Raw genomic sequence first — 15,291 nt, forward strand, 5'->3', positions numbered from 1 at the left:
ATTTGACTTTTGGTAGAGCAGATTTTAATTTAATTTAATATACTATAATTAAATATGTAATTCAAAATTAAGTTTAGAGCATTTTATTAATTTGTCATACTTTTACTTTTTTCACAATAACATTTCACATACAAATATTAACTATTTTTTTAAACTTTAATAAACTTTTATTAATTTCCCTATATTTTACTATAGGGAGAACTCCCCCCGATTGGCGAGGTCTTGGTCCGGTATGCAGAACTTAAAATACGTTCATAAAGTCACTACTGACAGAAACATATCATAGTCATACTTGATATTTTTACTGACTACCACCCTTTCAGGGGATAGAAACATGTAAGTTTACTCTTTTTCAGTAACTTTACACTGGTAAATGATGAATATCCAAAGTAGTAAAGTTAGTGTAAATCTGCTCACATGCAAAGTTTCCTTTCTGAATAGCCCTCTGGAGAACGTAAACAGGGCTCCTACAGCCTTGTTTGCTTTGTTTTTCACCCGCTTCATAAACTTTCATACAATGGGTAACAATGGCAGTGCTAGGGGTATCAAAGAGCAAGAGCACTGTGGCCACTGCTGCCCCTGGTGACCCTTAATTGGGGTCATGGTGGCATCGGTCTGCCATCAAATGAGTGGTGCAAGCTAACTGTGATGCTCCATGATGGCAAGTCAGAATGCCCCATCTATCACAGTCGTTCCTGTTTTTGGAGCTATTACTCTACCTACTGTGAGCACTTGTGACTGGACTGAGCATAGCATGCTACAAACAATGATGGTCCATCATAGGCTAAACACGAACAGCACATGTTCTTCCACACTGTCGCTTTGATGTGCAACCACACAAATGGAAAATTATATTTGCCTACCAAGTCCAAAAATGGCTATATCAATTTTCTTATTTGGAATTTTGGTAAATAACCTTAAGAGCTAGCTGATAATGATGTATTGCAAGAGAGTAGAAAATATTAAATATTTTTACATTAACATTTCACATAAAAATGTAAATTGTTTTTAAAATATATCAATTACCCTTTACTTTACCATTGGGAGATCTCCATCCATATTGCGGAGGTCTCCGCCGAGTGAGCAGAACGTAAAATGCGTTCATAAAGTCACAACTAATAGAAGATTTATTCAAGTGCAAGGTTACCTTTGGGAAAATCCCAGTTAGACCAATGTGATTTCTAATGCATCACTATCATTAGTGCTTTCTTGGAGCTTGGTTGTTTCTCAGTTTGAGTGGGTACTCTTTCGCACTAATTTACCACATCCTGTGGGTTTTTTGGATGTTAATGATACACTGCAGAAGAACACAAAATATTAAAGAAGCATGTTTTGGGTTTGCCTGGGATAAGCTACATAAATGTTTTGGGACAAAGACTCTTTAACCCACCCTCAACCGATGTGCCGCTTTCAATGAACGAACTGCATGTGAAGATTCATGAACTTATGAAAAATCTTTTACAATCATTGTATGATCTGGTGTAGCCCATTGATGTTAGACTATGCTCCTTGTAAACTTTAAGTCTTACCCTAATGCTTTCAGTTCAGTCTTTCCCCTAGCTCCCTGTATTTTTTCTGTCATTCATCACTCTGCCAGACCTCACTCCAATTGTAGCCCTCAGCCTGCTTCCAATTGTTTGTAGGAAAATTCCTTAATAATGACTGTTGTAATGAAGTATAAACAGCCTTTTTTAGGTTTAATTGGTAAGAGGCTTTATTCAAATAAACCCCATCCATCGACGAGCCGAACAAACTGTCGACTCAGAACACAGCAAAGACCTGGTTCCACGTACGAACACCGAACGTGGAACCAGAACATTATCACACTTCTTCCTTCTAAAATTGAAATGAAACCTTCCACAAGAAACCCCTAAAAACCCCCCAACATGAATCTTAATTCCTTGAAGAATGGAATAAGATGGAAAAAACCAAGCGAGACATAAAATACATAAAAAGATAACCCATCCTCGTCGCCAGTGTAATGAAGTATAAACAGCCTTTTTTAGGTTTAATTGGTAAGAGGCTTTATTCAAATAAACCCCATCCATCGACGAGCCGAACAAACTGTCGACTCAGAACACAGCAAAGACCTGGTTCCACGTACGAACACCGAATGTGGAACCAGAACATTATCACAACTGTCAATCAGCCTGTGAATGATTTTCAGGCAACTAATGTTATTACTAGTGAACCAAATTAATGTATTACTAGCCACTCCCCAAACATTGTTTTGAACCCTACTTCTAATGCAGTTATTCTATCTCTGCCAGTTTCTCTTTAGTTGCCCCTGCCCCTACGTATACCTTTTAACTAACTTTCTGGTATTAAATGCCAATACTAGTGAAGATGCTGTTCAACTATTTGATAAAGTTTTACACTGGCTATTTGTACACAAAGGTTTTAACATTTGTAACTCTAGTCAGATTATTTCTGTAAGAAGAGTCCCATGGCTAGGACCCTCATTTACAAGCTATTTATGACAACTGTTATAATCTTTATTCTAATGTGCTAATTTGTGGTGATTTCAATGCGAAATGAACTGCCCACATTTGCCCTCTGAGTTATTAACAGTGTTTCTTCAGGTTGGGTAGATCACAGAGGTATGGATTTAGGCATTTATATTTTAACTAGAGATTTAATGAATATGCATGAGCTTAATTTATCACAGTTTAATAAATTGCCAATGCTTTTTGGTAGGGGTGGGTCCTCTACCTTCGATTACATTTTTATATCAAATGGCTTTTTGAGTAATTACTGACTCATGCAGTGACCCAAGGGATGTCAATATCCAGGACATCAATCTGAAAACCCTGATCTTTGTGATCGCTACACATTGTTCTTGCCAATCTACAGTATATTCACACTGTTTTTCAACTCAGCACAGTAGTTTGAGGCTCGTGTGGAATCTTCCTAGCCTTGAAATATTTTGGAAGAATTTCAAATCTTGGTGGTGTTTTGACTTATCTATCAGGTACTATGCATTGTTCAAGCATACCTTTTTGCACATCAGTTAGTCCCAAAAAATTTTTTTAAATTATGATGACGTTTTATTAGCAATTTGTCAAGTCCTTGATGGAGTTCCCATTGACCTTTTTAAGAGCAACTTCGAACCATGGGCTCCAATCGTAACCAATCTTTTTAACAATTGCAACTTAACTGATTTATTACCTTCGTAGTCTACTTCTATGATTGTTTCAATTTTTCAGAGGAGCAATAGACAGGTACCCCAATGCTATAGACTAATAATGTCTCAGATTGACTCTTTTGTTAAAACTATTTTTTTTATAAAATTCAGCATTAGGCCCATGTAAATAATATTTTAGCTTCTTCTCATAGGGCTTTAGAGAGAACCTAGGCACTCTGGAACAATGTCTTAACCTCAATTTATTGTTAGCACAATACACAATTGCATGACTCTGTTCATTAAATTGTGCTTTTATGGACTTTTCTCTGGCTTTTGACAGGGTCAACACATCCATATTTTGACTCTTTTTAAATGCATTGAGCCTTGACCCTGTTTTTCTTAATTTCCATGTAGGTTTGCACTATAATCTCCCTGTAAATGTGAGGTGAGATTTGATTTAGAAGGAGAGCAAACAGATTCTATCGCTTCTGTTTATTTTACAAAAAAACTAATTAGAGCTCTACCTGGTGAGTAGAGGTTTTGACGTGTCTATGGCTCATGGTCAGCCTATGCGTGGTCTGTTTTATGCAGATGATGCAGTGCTTATGGCCTGCACTCCCAAGGCTCTGAAAAATTGTTATGTCAAATTTAACCCAGTTTCTGTATAGCTTAGATCTCAGTACCAATTTCCCTAAGTCAAAGTTAATGTTATGTGGGCCACCTAGTTCCAACTTGTGAACAGTCCATATAGATTGTCTATTGTACCAGATGTCCTTATCTTTTCAGCATCATCCTCTTGGGGCCCAATATCACACTGAGGCATTTAAGCATTTTCCAAGACTAGGGCGCCCTTTTTAACCTATTGTCATGATAAGGAGAGAACCCTAAAGAACTGATGCTGGAAGTATACAAACTTCAGTGTGTATTAATAGCTATTTATGGGGACAGGGTTTGGGGATTTTCAAGTAGAAGAGAATCAGGTTTTGTGGTTGAGGGTGCAGAGGCAAAGAAGTTGTCAGGAGGTGCACTGACAGTGCACCCCCTGATGGCAGCCCTCTGGTGGGGGAAAATGGGGTCTCATGGACCCCCCAGACAACCCCTTGCAGGCGGGTTGAATCACTGACTGCACCCGCCTGCAAGGGGATCTCTAATCTCCTATAAAAAAAGTGAAGGTGGGTGACGCTATCACATTGAAAACACGGAGCAGCTTCAAACCAGCCGCTCCATTTTTCCCAGGAATGCGCTGCCCCCAGGGCAGTGCGAGTTTGTGGCTGCCCTTTGGGCAGCGCATTCCATGTAACAGGACGCGCGTTCCCTGTTTGCGCTTGGTGCCTCTGTTTTAAGGTGTGTCGGACGCAAACAGGGAAAGTTTGCCTTTTAGAAGGATCTCTTACCAATCCATTATCAGTGATTGTTAATCTTGTGATAGAGTCTTGGATACTCCCTGGTTGTCAACTTATTTTATTAAACTAGGGTGTTTGTCCCTGTTTATGAATCCATTTGCTATCTTTAAGAAGGATAAGCATTGGGTGAAAATAGTGATCTTTTTAAGCCTGGGCAAAGCACTACGCTACGCTCGCGTAGTTTGCGAAGTTTGCGCTGCTTCGTACTACGCGAATTGCACGTAGCACAGTGCAAACACGCGTTGCATAGCATTGCGTAGTGCAGCAGTCATTTTTTGCTTGCTCGCGGTCCTCAACGTCAAGTTGGCGACCGCGAGCAAGCAAAATGACATCCCGGCGAGACTTTTTCCTCGTTCGCGATCAGCAACATCAAGTTGGCAATCGCGAGCGTGGAAAATAAACCTTCCGGCAAGATTCTCAACGCGGGGAGGTCAGGTTTCTCATTGCGAGTGGTCACGTATGCTCGCGACCGCTCGCGATGAGAAACTACCAGTCCGCGTTGAGAAAGCTGCCGCTCGAGTAAAAATCTACTCGAGCGGCAGAAAACTACAGCTCGCACTGTGCAAGATGCCGTTTTCAATGATTGCACAGTGCCGGATGCTTGTCCGCACTGTGCAATCATTGAAAACGGCATCTTGCACAGTGCGAACAGGGTACTACGCAGTTCACGAAGTGCTACGAGTAGCTCGCGTAGTGCAAAGTGCACTTTGCGTAGCTACGCGTAGCGCTACTTCGCGAACTACGCCCAGGGTTAGTTCTTTTAACACGACAGGGAAGGGAGAGAATTAATGAAATCCTGTATAAAATAGTATAACATTTTATAATCTTGTAAAGGCGTTAAACCATATTGAACATGGGTGCTTGGGCACCGCGAAATAGCTTAACTCTTTAGAATTCAGTCTGGTTCCATTCAATGCCTGCTCTGTTTCCGGTTAGGCCAACATAGCAATTCAAATATTCTTCTAAAATCAGTCTCTGCTACATTTCACATTTTTTGTAAGTTCTATAAAATGTTCTAAAATATTTTTTGTTGCCTATTTTAGAATGTATCATTTTCAAAATGTAGGATTACTTTATGTCATTTACAAATGTTGAATGATGAGGTTAACTGTTTACTGTAATCTGCTGGCCGCTACAATAGCTCAATGCTTTTTGAAAGGAACTTTTGTTCTGTTTTCTTATTAGTTGCTACTTGCATTCCTACTTTTTATGAGTCCTTTTAACATTGAATATAAAGTTGACTTGACTTGAAGTCCATAGGTAATATTTTCAAGATTAGCAAGTTTATGGATACCCATCAAGCTGTCCGGTAACCACTAGGATCAATGGGAAGCAATTCATCACTAGGAAAGATTAATGACAGTGCCCAAGGAAACAGCACTTTCTAGCATTATTTATGGAAAAATGGAAATGATAGAAAGTAGGGGCATATTTACAATGAAATGACGGAGAGCGTAGCTGCTCCAAATTTCCAAAACGCAGGGATGCATGGTATTTACAAAAATACGACTCACCCCTGTATTTTCCCTAGCACTAAAATGAGCTGCCTAGCACCCATGCAGGCACCCCTGCACTATAGTGTGCAGAGAATTATTGTTTATGTGCAGGAAGGTGCACCTTTCTGCACATAAACAATCAATAATGGTAATTTGTTACTCACATATTGAAGTAGCAAATCGTCATTATTTAATGATTGTTTATGTGCGGGAAGGGACACCTTCCTCTACTTAAACAATCATTAATAGCGTTTTGCTCTTTCTATGTGTGCTGCAGAATGCAGCACACATAGAAAAAGCGCACACATAGAAAAAGCAAAAATGAGGCGAAATAAAAGTATTTCTCCTCATTTCACCATTTTAGCGTCTGCAATTGCATGGTGTTAGTTTTTAGCGCATCCTCAGATTTAAACAGCCTTGTAAATCTCCGGCAGAGTCAAAAAGCAATGGGTGTTGCAGTGGAACACCCACAGCAACACCCATTGGACGCCCCTTTCAGGAAAAATGATGCGTGTAAAAGGGGCCGTATTTATAAGGCGGTGTTAAGCCACAAAAAGTGGCTTTACGCCAATTTGTAAATATGGAGAAGAGCATAACACCACCCAAATGTCATTCAAAGTGACATCTTGGTGGCACTATCCCCTTGTAAATATACCCCGTGGTTTTGCAAATTGAAGCACAGACTAGGTTAGTCAATTGATTGTCACGGATGGACACCTAATGTGAGATGAAACTTTGGTAGCTGCTTTGTATAAGATGACTATGCCTATTGAATGAAAGCAGCACAGATGTAAACAGCCTTGTTTTCAGGGCTTTTTGGAAGGCAGGTGCTAATGAGGATTACTTGTCTAAGTTGAGAGTCAATTCTGAATATTTGGTTTCCGGATAATTTGTCACTTGATTATTGGTATTTTTATTCACAAATGCAATTTGAAATGAAGACTTTGTCATTGACATTATGTATGATTTATTCAATATAAAAAACACAGTCCTGTTGAATGTAGAGCATGATGGGTGATTCACCAAGTCTTAAATTAAACTCTTCTTTCGCCTGGATTCCAGTGCTTGGCACAAAGAATTGGACTGATGCCATCTTTTATCAAAGGCAGGAAAGAGGTTCAGAAACATCATAGTAGCAACTCTATAGAAATTTAGGGTCAGATTCACAAACAATTTGCACTGAGTAGGTGTCACATAGACTTGCAGTATCCCATGTTTACTACTGAATTTTAGGAGTGAGCCAGGAGTACAGCAGGCTTAGTAATTGATTAAGTAATAAGCCAGTAGTACTGCAAACGTAAGCCACTACAATATGTTTGTGAATTAGGTCTTGGAGAATTTAGGTCCTCACATGTGGCGATGATGAACGTTTTTGTCTTGCAGTGGGAGCAGAAGCCCACCTTGACATGAACTAGGAGATAAATGCCCTCAGTATGTTTCTTGACTTAGGTGAATATCAGTGGCAGCTGACTTGACCTAAAAACAATCCCACAATGCACTAAGTAAGAAAGACCAACTTCCTCCATAGGGAATTGGGGTAGTTAGTAAAAAAAGGTGTTTAAGAAGTGTGGTCAAATAGGCCATCCACAACTCTTCTTTCTGATGAATTTACAAAAATCACAGGAAGCACTAAAATATTTCAGTACTTTCATGGTGTGCCAGGCAAGACGGCCCCACCTCAGGGGTGTGGGGAATTCAGACACCCCAAAAAAGTTTAGATAACGGTGGCAGGTGGTGTATTTTGCACCATAGGTTCTCTAAAATATGTCAAAATAACCCTAAATTGTAGTTCAGAGACTGCAGTTCCGCATTTTACAGGGTTATACTTCAGTGCTATCTCTAGGGCTATTGAAACTGGACAGTACAGCAGTAGTGTTTATGACTTAAATATCAACTTTGAGTATAGATATTTGAAATTCAAGTATTTTGTTCATTATGTTTTGAATGAATATAGGTAGTGTTATGCCCATATACATATTTAGTAATGGAGGCCAAAGATTCGACAACAATTCCCAGTTTTAGAGATTGGAACCATCTTTCCTTGAATGTCCACAGCATTGTAGGAATTGTCATCATTACACCAGGACCATTACTGTCCCAGAGGGGGACATCAACATGTCTTGGATGCCCAATATGTGTCGGAAAATGCCAACATTATATAAAAACTTGCATTGTTTCAGGAATGGACACTTATGCAATGAATGCCCACAACATGCAAACAATTACCACCATTGTGCCAAAGTAAGACTTCCCCATGAGCACCATTATGCATTGATGCTCACAGTATGCCAGAAATGGCCACCATTATGCCAAGTCCAGAGCAAAACCCAGGGCAGGTGTCATCATGCAGTGAATATCAGCAATATACTTGGTATTACCACCAGTATACAAGGACCAGCATTAATTCCTGGGGTGAGCACTGTCAGGCAGTGGATTTCCACAATGCTCCTCGAGGTGTTAGCATTATGCCAAGAACATCACTATTCAAGAGGTGGGTGATACCATGCTATAGATGAATGCAATTGCCTAAAACGTGCAACCATTCAGCCTGGGTCCACAATATTCAAAGGATAGGTACCATTATGTCATGGTAGCCCAAAATGCGCCAAGAATTACTACAAAAATGCCAGGGCCAACATTAATCCCAGCAATGAGCACCATCATACTAGTTCAATAGTGCCAGGGCCAAAATGATCTGAGGCCAACATGCTCCATGAATTACTCCTGTTAGACCAGTTCCAGCTTTGTATCATGAAATTTAATACTTATGCAAACACACATGTCAATTTGTTTTAAATGTATTCCTGCTCTAGCTACTAATCCTGCTTCTCAGTTGGTAGTATACTGGTGTCTTCTTGCTTGCTCCTAATATGCTGACACTCCAGGGCCCAGATTTACAAAGGTGTCACCCAGAACAGCACACAGCATCGAAATTTGTTGCACTGCAGTGTGTTAGAGGGAGAGCAGGAAAGCACCTCATCTACAAGGATATATCACTATCCTTCTCTCTCCCTAGTGCTGGCACACACTCAGGCTACCTAGCACTGTGCACACCACCTTTGCACTATACTTCAAAGTTGTCTGTGCCATCCCTAGCATAGCTCTTGTACTGGAATTGTATTCTTCTAGTTTAAAATGCTATGCTTAGAATAACTATAAAACTTGACCTACTTCTGAAGTGTGCTGTACAGTGCACCACACATGCAAAGTGGGAAAAGTTAGGAGAACTAAAAGCTTAGCTCCTTCTTATTCTTGCATCAAAGTGACAATATTTTTTGGTGCAAAACCCATCTACTATTATTAGTAGGTTTTGTGTCAAAAACCATGGGTGGTTTCAAGGTGTTTTCCATCTACAACCCATGAAACGCCCCCTTGATGCTGAGTAATGCTCCTTCATGTTACTTTGAGGCAACTTACCAGTATAAAACAAGTTTTATACTGGAAGGAACGTACATTTTTAAAAAGCTTTCTTTTGCAGGTTTGCATCACCTTTATGACTTAAATCCAGCGCAAAAAGGTTTGTGTAAATGGTCAAGATTTCCATTTTTACCACATGGCAGACCTTGTGCTGCAGTTATACTGTGAACGACAGTGCAGGCCCTGATTGGTGGCATTGTAGAGCTAATCACATTTTAGCTGTGATGTAAGAAAAGCATTGTTTTTGTAGCACAGATTTATTGCAATCTTCTGGAGTGGTGCAATATGTAGTATTAAGCCACAATGCTGTAAAGAAGCTTTGTGCATTTGTGCTCTAACCCACACAAAATGTGAATGTCTGATGTGCATAGCATAGCCGTGCGCATATCAGACATTTGCTATATTTGTTTTACCTTGTCTCTCTGCGGATCTGCAGTGGTATTATGGAGCTGGCTCTGCACCTTTAAACCCTGAGAGAGAAAGGAGACAATAATTGTGGGCCTCTGTGCAAATGATCTAAAGGCTGAATAACCACTGTTGAGTGAAGTGCTTGTGATCAGTAATATAGGTATGGTCCATTGGCAATTAGCCTGTAGATGTCTGGATTGAGTGTGGGCATCTTTAGAAAAGACTTGATATGGGAAGTCTTCAAGTCATCTTGCTAAGTGCCCTCAAGAAATTGTTGAGACTGATCGACACCGCTAAGTAAATCCTTATGAATTCATTTGTAAGTGATTTAGAAAGTGGGTGAAATTGCATCCACAGTGGGCATATGGGAAAAAAAGCCATGCTGAAGAAGAATGTTTTGAATTAACGAAAAAGGAAAATAACATTTAGAATCAAAGGGTGTAAGTCACAACGCAGTTTGGAAGTTTGTTTCTGAAAGCCAAAGAGAAATGCAAACGCCTTTGCAAAGGCATGGTGACTTGGCTGATATTCAGCAGCGGCCCCTTCATTAGGGCAAAAGAGTGTCACCCCCCTGCTGCCAGCGCTGCAAAAGGTGAGAAGTAAAATGGTAAAAAAATGAATTTATTACCATTTTATTTTTGCATTTTTCCGACCCGAGCCATGTTTGGGGGCGGGCCACTGCTGCTGACTGCAAGCAGGGGAGTGGTGCTCACTCTACCAGTTCACACTGCACGTCACTTTGGTCGGCTGTCTTGTGATGGCCAGCCTGCCATGCGCAGTGTAAACTTCTCCACCCAGCTGTCTAAGTGCCTGATTATGTGTTTGGTGGTGTGGGAGCGGAACAGCACGCCAACGCCATACTCCCACACTTTCAAACTCCACCGACAACAGCTTGTCGGATTACCAGTTGTAATGGTCGAGGAGCTGAAACCCTAATCAAGCAGCATCCACAATTCTCATCAGGGAAACACCACAAAAACTCAAATAAGCCTGTGCTCAACCCTCTAGTAGCTTGCCACAAAAGCAGTCAATCTTAATTTAGAGGCAATGTGTAAAGTATTTATGTAGAACACAAACAGTTATAAAATGAAAACACAACACAAGGAAAATCCAACACCAATTTAGAAAAATAGAATAAAATGTAATAAAACATTTGACACGAAAAGGACAAAATATTTAATTAGTAGAACCGGAAACATGCAATTTAAAAAATGTAGGGGAAAATTGTGCTCAGAAGCAAAAAGTGCCAACTGCGATTATCTGGTTGCACCAGACCAGGACAAAGTTACAAGTTCAGGCTGACGATGATGGAGCACAACCCAATAGAGGGTCCAAGTTAGTCCCGCTGAGAAATGTACCTTAACTCCTGGTTGCAGAGCAGTGCCCAGCTCAGTCCTGAGAAGCGTTGCAAGGTCAGTGTCAAGGATGCATCGTGAAGTGCAGTTCTGATGAGCTGAGCAGGCTGCGATGCAGGCTTGCATTGTTGCTTTGCCGCGCTGCGTCAGTTCCGATGATGTGCTGCGTAGACCTGCATTGGGTTTGTGTTGCACTGTCTCTGTTCTGATGAGACCCCAGCTGGGCTGGCAAAGCACCTTTACCCCCACTTTGAAGGGTCCAGAACTGGAGGGGCACTGCTTGTGGGGTTAGGACTCACATTAGGCAGCGTCCAAGTGCAGGGTTCAAGATGATTGGAGCCTTTCTGTCCCTGAGGCTCTGATCAGAAGGCCAGCCAACTAGCCCTTGGAGTTGCTCTGGTGATCCCAGATTCAAGGTGCAGGTCGAGTCCTTCTCACTCAGGCAGCAATGCAGCAGGGCAGCAGAGAAGTCCTTCTAGCAGCACAGAAGCACTGCATTCATATTTTTAGCCTTCCACAGGTCTAGAAGTGTAATAAAGAGTTGGGTCTCAGGGTCCAATATTTATACATGGTGCCCACTTTGAAGTTGGAAAAGCTTCTGAAGTTCTCCCCTTAAGAATTTTCTCGAATGTCCTGCCTCTCTGCCCTTGGCCAAGCTTGTCTTAGGGCACAAAAGAATAGCGGGAAACTCTTTGTGAGTGTGCTGAGGCAGAGTCTTTTTGATGAGGAAGTGTAGTAGGTGACAGCTCCTCCCCTTCATCCTGACAGCGATGGTCCATCCTGCCAACACCAATTCCCCTTTGTCTCACTGTCTGGGAGTAATACACAAAGACCAACTGCCAACTACACCTAATCATATGACCCAGGATGGAGGCTGCAGGCACCAAATGGTTTGGACAAGAAAATACCAACATTATAAAAGTGCCATTTTCTGAATATTTGACTTAAAATCCAACTTTACCATTAATGATGGCTTTAAATTACAATTCTTTAAAGCCCAAACTCGACTTTCCTACTTGAAAGTTATCAATTAATAAATGTCATAAGATAACCCAATGTTAATCTATTGAAGAGGTAGGTCTTGCAGTAGAGAAAAACAAATGTAAGAGTTTATTATAGGGGTGGGCGAAATTTGCGTAGTCGCGCTACGCAAAGCTCAGCGAAACGGTAAAAAATCTCCACGAGCACACAGAGTCCCGCGAACACGCGGAATTGCTTGTTCCGCCCGTTCCCGATGCTTTTTTCCTGTTCGTGAACGCTGTTTGCGTGCTCGGGGGAAATATCTCGTGAAGAAGCATTTTGAAAGCGCGAGCAAGCAAAAAATTCCGCAAAGCCACGCTTCGCGGATTTTTTGTCAATTCTGCGTTCTCCTCGGAGCATGAAATTACCCAAATTCTGCAAATTCCGCGAGTGGAACGGAATTTACTGCCCAGGCCTATTTTTTTACTACCAGGACATGTAAAAGTTAAAGGTATATGTCCAACCTTTCAAATACACTGCACACTGCCCTATGGGCTGTTTAAGGCCTACCGTAGGGGTGACTTATTTGTGTCAAAAAGTAAGGTTTAGGTCAGGCAAGACCGCCTCGGGGCTTTATTAATAAAAATTAAATAATAAGCGTGGGGGGGCTCTTACCCCCCACGCAGCCCTGGGGACCGCCACCTCCCCAGGGCTTTAATTATTAAGTGCGGGGGCATTGCAACCCCATGTTGCCCCGGGGACCACCACCTCACTGGGGCATTCAGTAAATTAAATACAGGGGTCCATAGCGAACCCCTGGCCCCGGGGATCACCACCTTCCCGGGGCTATGTTTACCTTGGGAGGGGGGCCGCGCACCCCCCTCCTGAAGCCCTTCATAGCCCTGGAGACCGCCACCACCAAGGGCCGACTCCTGCAATGTCCTGGGGTGCCCACCCCCGGGACATTGCCGTTTGCTTCTTGGAAGCGAGAGCAGAATTGCTTTTGGACAAGGGGAGCTGCATGTTAGCAGCTCCCCTTGCCCAAAAGAAATGCTGGGTCCCGCAGGAGGCATGGAGCTGGCAAGGACCTTGGGGGTATTGGGTCTCCTCCCACGATCCCCAACTTGGGGCCCCCAGGGCCAAAAGTGGCCCAGTGGAGGGGGGGCCATGCGGCCCCCCTCATGAAAACAAAACCAGGCTGGCCAGGCCCCCCTCCCTTTTGTAATTTAAATAAATAAATAAGGCTGTGCCCTGGGGGATGGGGTACCCGGGGCCATAATTGGCCTCAGGAGGGGGCCACGCAGCTCCCCTCACCAAAAAAAACAGGCTGTCCAGCCCCCGGGGCCAGAAGTAGTCCAGGGGAGGGGGGCCACGCGGCCCCTCTGCTGAGAAAATTTAAAAAATAAAAAGGATTGGCAAAGCCCCGGGGGATGGGGTCCCCGGGGCCAAAAGTGGCCCTGGAGGGGGGGCCACGCTGCTCCCTCCCATTAAAAAAAATAGGGAAAAAGAGGCAAAGCCCTGGGGATGGGGTCCCCGGGCCGTAATCGGCCTCTGGAGGGGGGCCCAATTAAAAAAAAATATATATGGCTCAAGCCCTGGGGGATGGGGTCCCCAGGGCCCAAAAAATATTAAGAGAAGGAGGGCCACACAGCCCCCTTCTAGAAAAGAAATCGAAAACAGAAGCAGGCATCTCGCCGGAGGCCCCGCCCCCTCCCTGCACCACTCTGTAAACGCGCCTCCTGGCGCGTTTTGGCTTGGGGGATGCGGGCCCCTAGAGTCTTATGGGTCCGTATGGGCCAACTTGCCCACCAGGTACGTCCAGTAAAAGCCCACACAGTGGGATTGCTGAGTGGTGGTCCGAGGCCACTCCCCTTTTTACACCACTCTGAAAACGTTCCTCTTGGCGCATTGCTGGTGGGGCGATGAGGTCCTCTTGTGTCCTGAGGACCTCAGGACTAAAGTGGACTTCATCCCCCAACAGCTGTGCGCCAGGAGGCACGTTTGCAGAGTGGAGTTAAAAGGGGGCGTGGCCTTTGAGCACTCTCAGCAAACCAGCTGTGTGGGACTTACTGGAGGTACCTGGTGGGCTAGTTGGCCCCCAGGGACCTTCAGGAGGAAAGGGGACTTCATCCCCCAACCAAGAGCGCGCCAGGAGGCTTGTTTGCAGAGTGGTACAGGGAAGGGGCGAGATGCCGGGTTTTCTTTTTTTTAAATAATTAAATATTCGGGAGGACCTGGGCCACTTCTGGCCCTGGGGACCCCATCCCCAGGGGCCTGGCCTGCCTTTGTTTTTTTTTTATTTCGGGGGGGCCACGTAGCGCCCCTCCTGAGGCCAATTTTTGCCCCGGGGACCCCATCCCCCAGCGCCGGCCTTCCTTTATTTTTTTAAACAATAATTAAATTAAAGGGGAGGGGTCCATGTGGACCCCCTCCCGGGCCACTTCTGATCCCAGTGAGCCCATCCCCTGGGGCCGGTCCTCATGTTGGGGACCGTGGGGGAATCCCAATGCCCCCGCGGGCCCAGCAGGCTCCCCGCTTCCTGCACGAGCTGGCATTGCTTTTGGGCAAGGGGAGCTGCTGACATGCAGCTCCCCTTGCCCCAAAACAATTCTGCTTTGCTTCTTGGAAGCGAGAGCAGGTTTCCTGCTCTCGCTTCCAAGAAGCAAAGCAATGTTTGCAATGGCAGTGCGGGAGCAAAACGGCAATATCCGGGCACCCCGGGACATTGCAGGAGCCAATGAGGGTTCCATTCGGATAGCCCCAGGGAGGTGGTGGTCCCCGGGGCAGTGTGGGGAAGGGCAGGAGTTCCCCCCACACTTTATAATTATAATTTAGGCCCCGGGAAGGTGGCAGTCCCCAGGGCTCGGGGGGCTTGCCAGGCCCCCCCGCCCTAAATGATCAATGCCCTGTGGAGGTGGCGGTCCCCGGGGCAGCATGGGGGGCAGGAGCCCCCCCCACGCATTTAGTTTTTCAAGCTCCAGGGAGGTGGTGGTCCCCTGGGCTGCAGAGGGGTTTGCGTGCCTGCGGGTCCCCACTAATGTATTCCACTTTGCCCCTGGGACCTGTCCTCCCGGGGGCTTATAGAAAACGAAGCACAGGAGCCCACGCTTTGTTTTTTTATTTTACTT

The 15,291-nt window shown here is 43.9% G+C and overlaps 1 protein-coding gene across 3 annotated transcripts in view; it reads left to right on the forward strand.

Annotated features, from left to right (window-relative positions):
• PLCB1 (phospholipase C beta 1) overlaps positions 1-15,291 on the forward strand; it is a 2,173,917-nt gene that overhangs the window by 1,753,651 nt on the left and 404,975 nt on the right. The gene's annotated exons all lie outside the window — the stretch shown is intronic.

The sequence above is a fragment of the Triturus cristatus genome, chromosome 6, assembly GCF_964204655.1.
Source record: "Triturus cristatus chromosome 6, aTriCri1.1, whole genome shotgun sequence".
Lineage (NCBI taxonomy): Eukaryota > Metazoa > Chordata > Amphibia > Caudata > Salamandridae > Triturus > Triturus cristatus.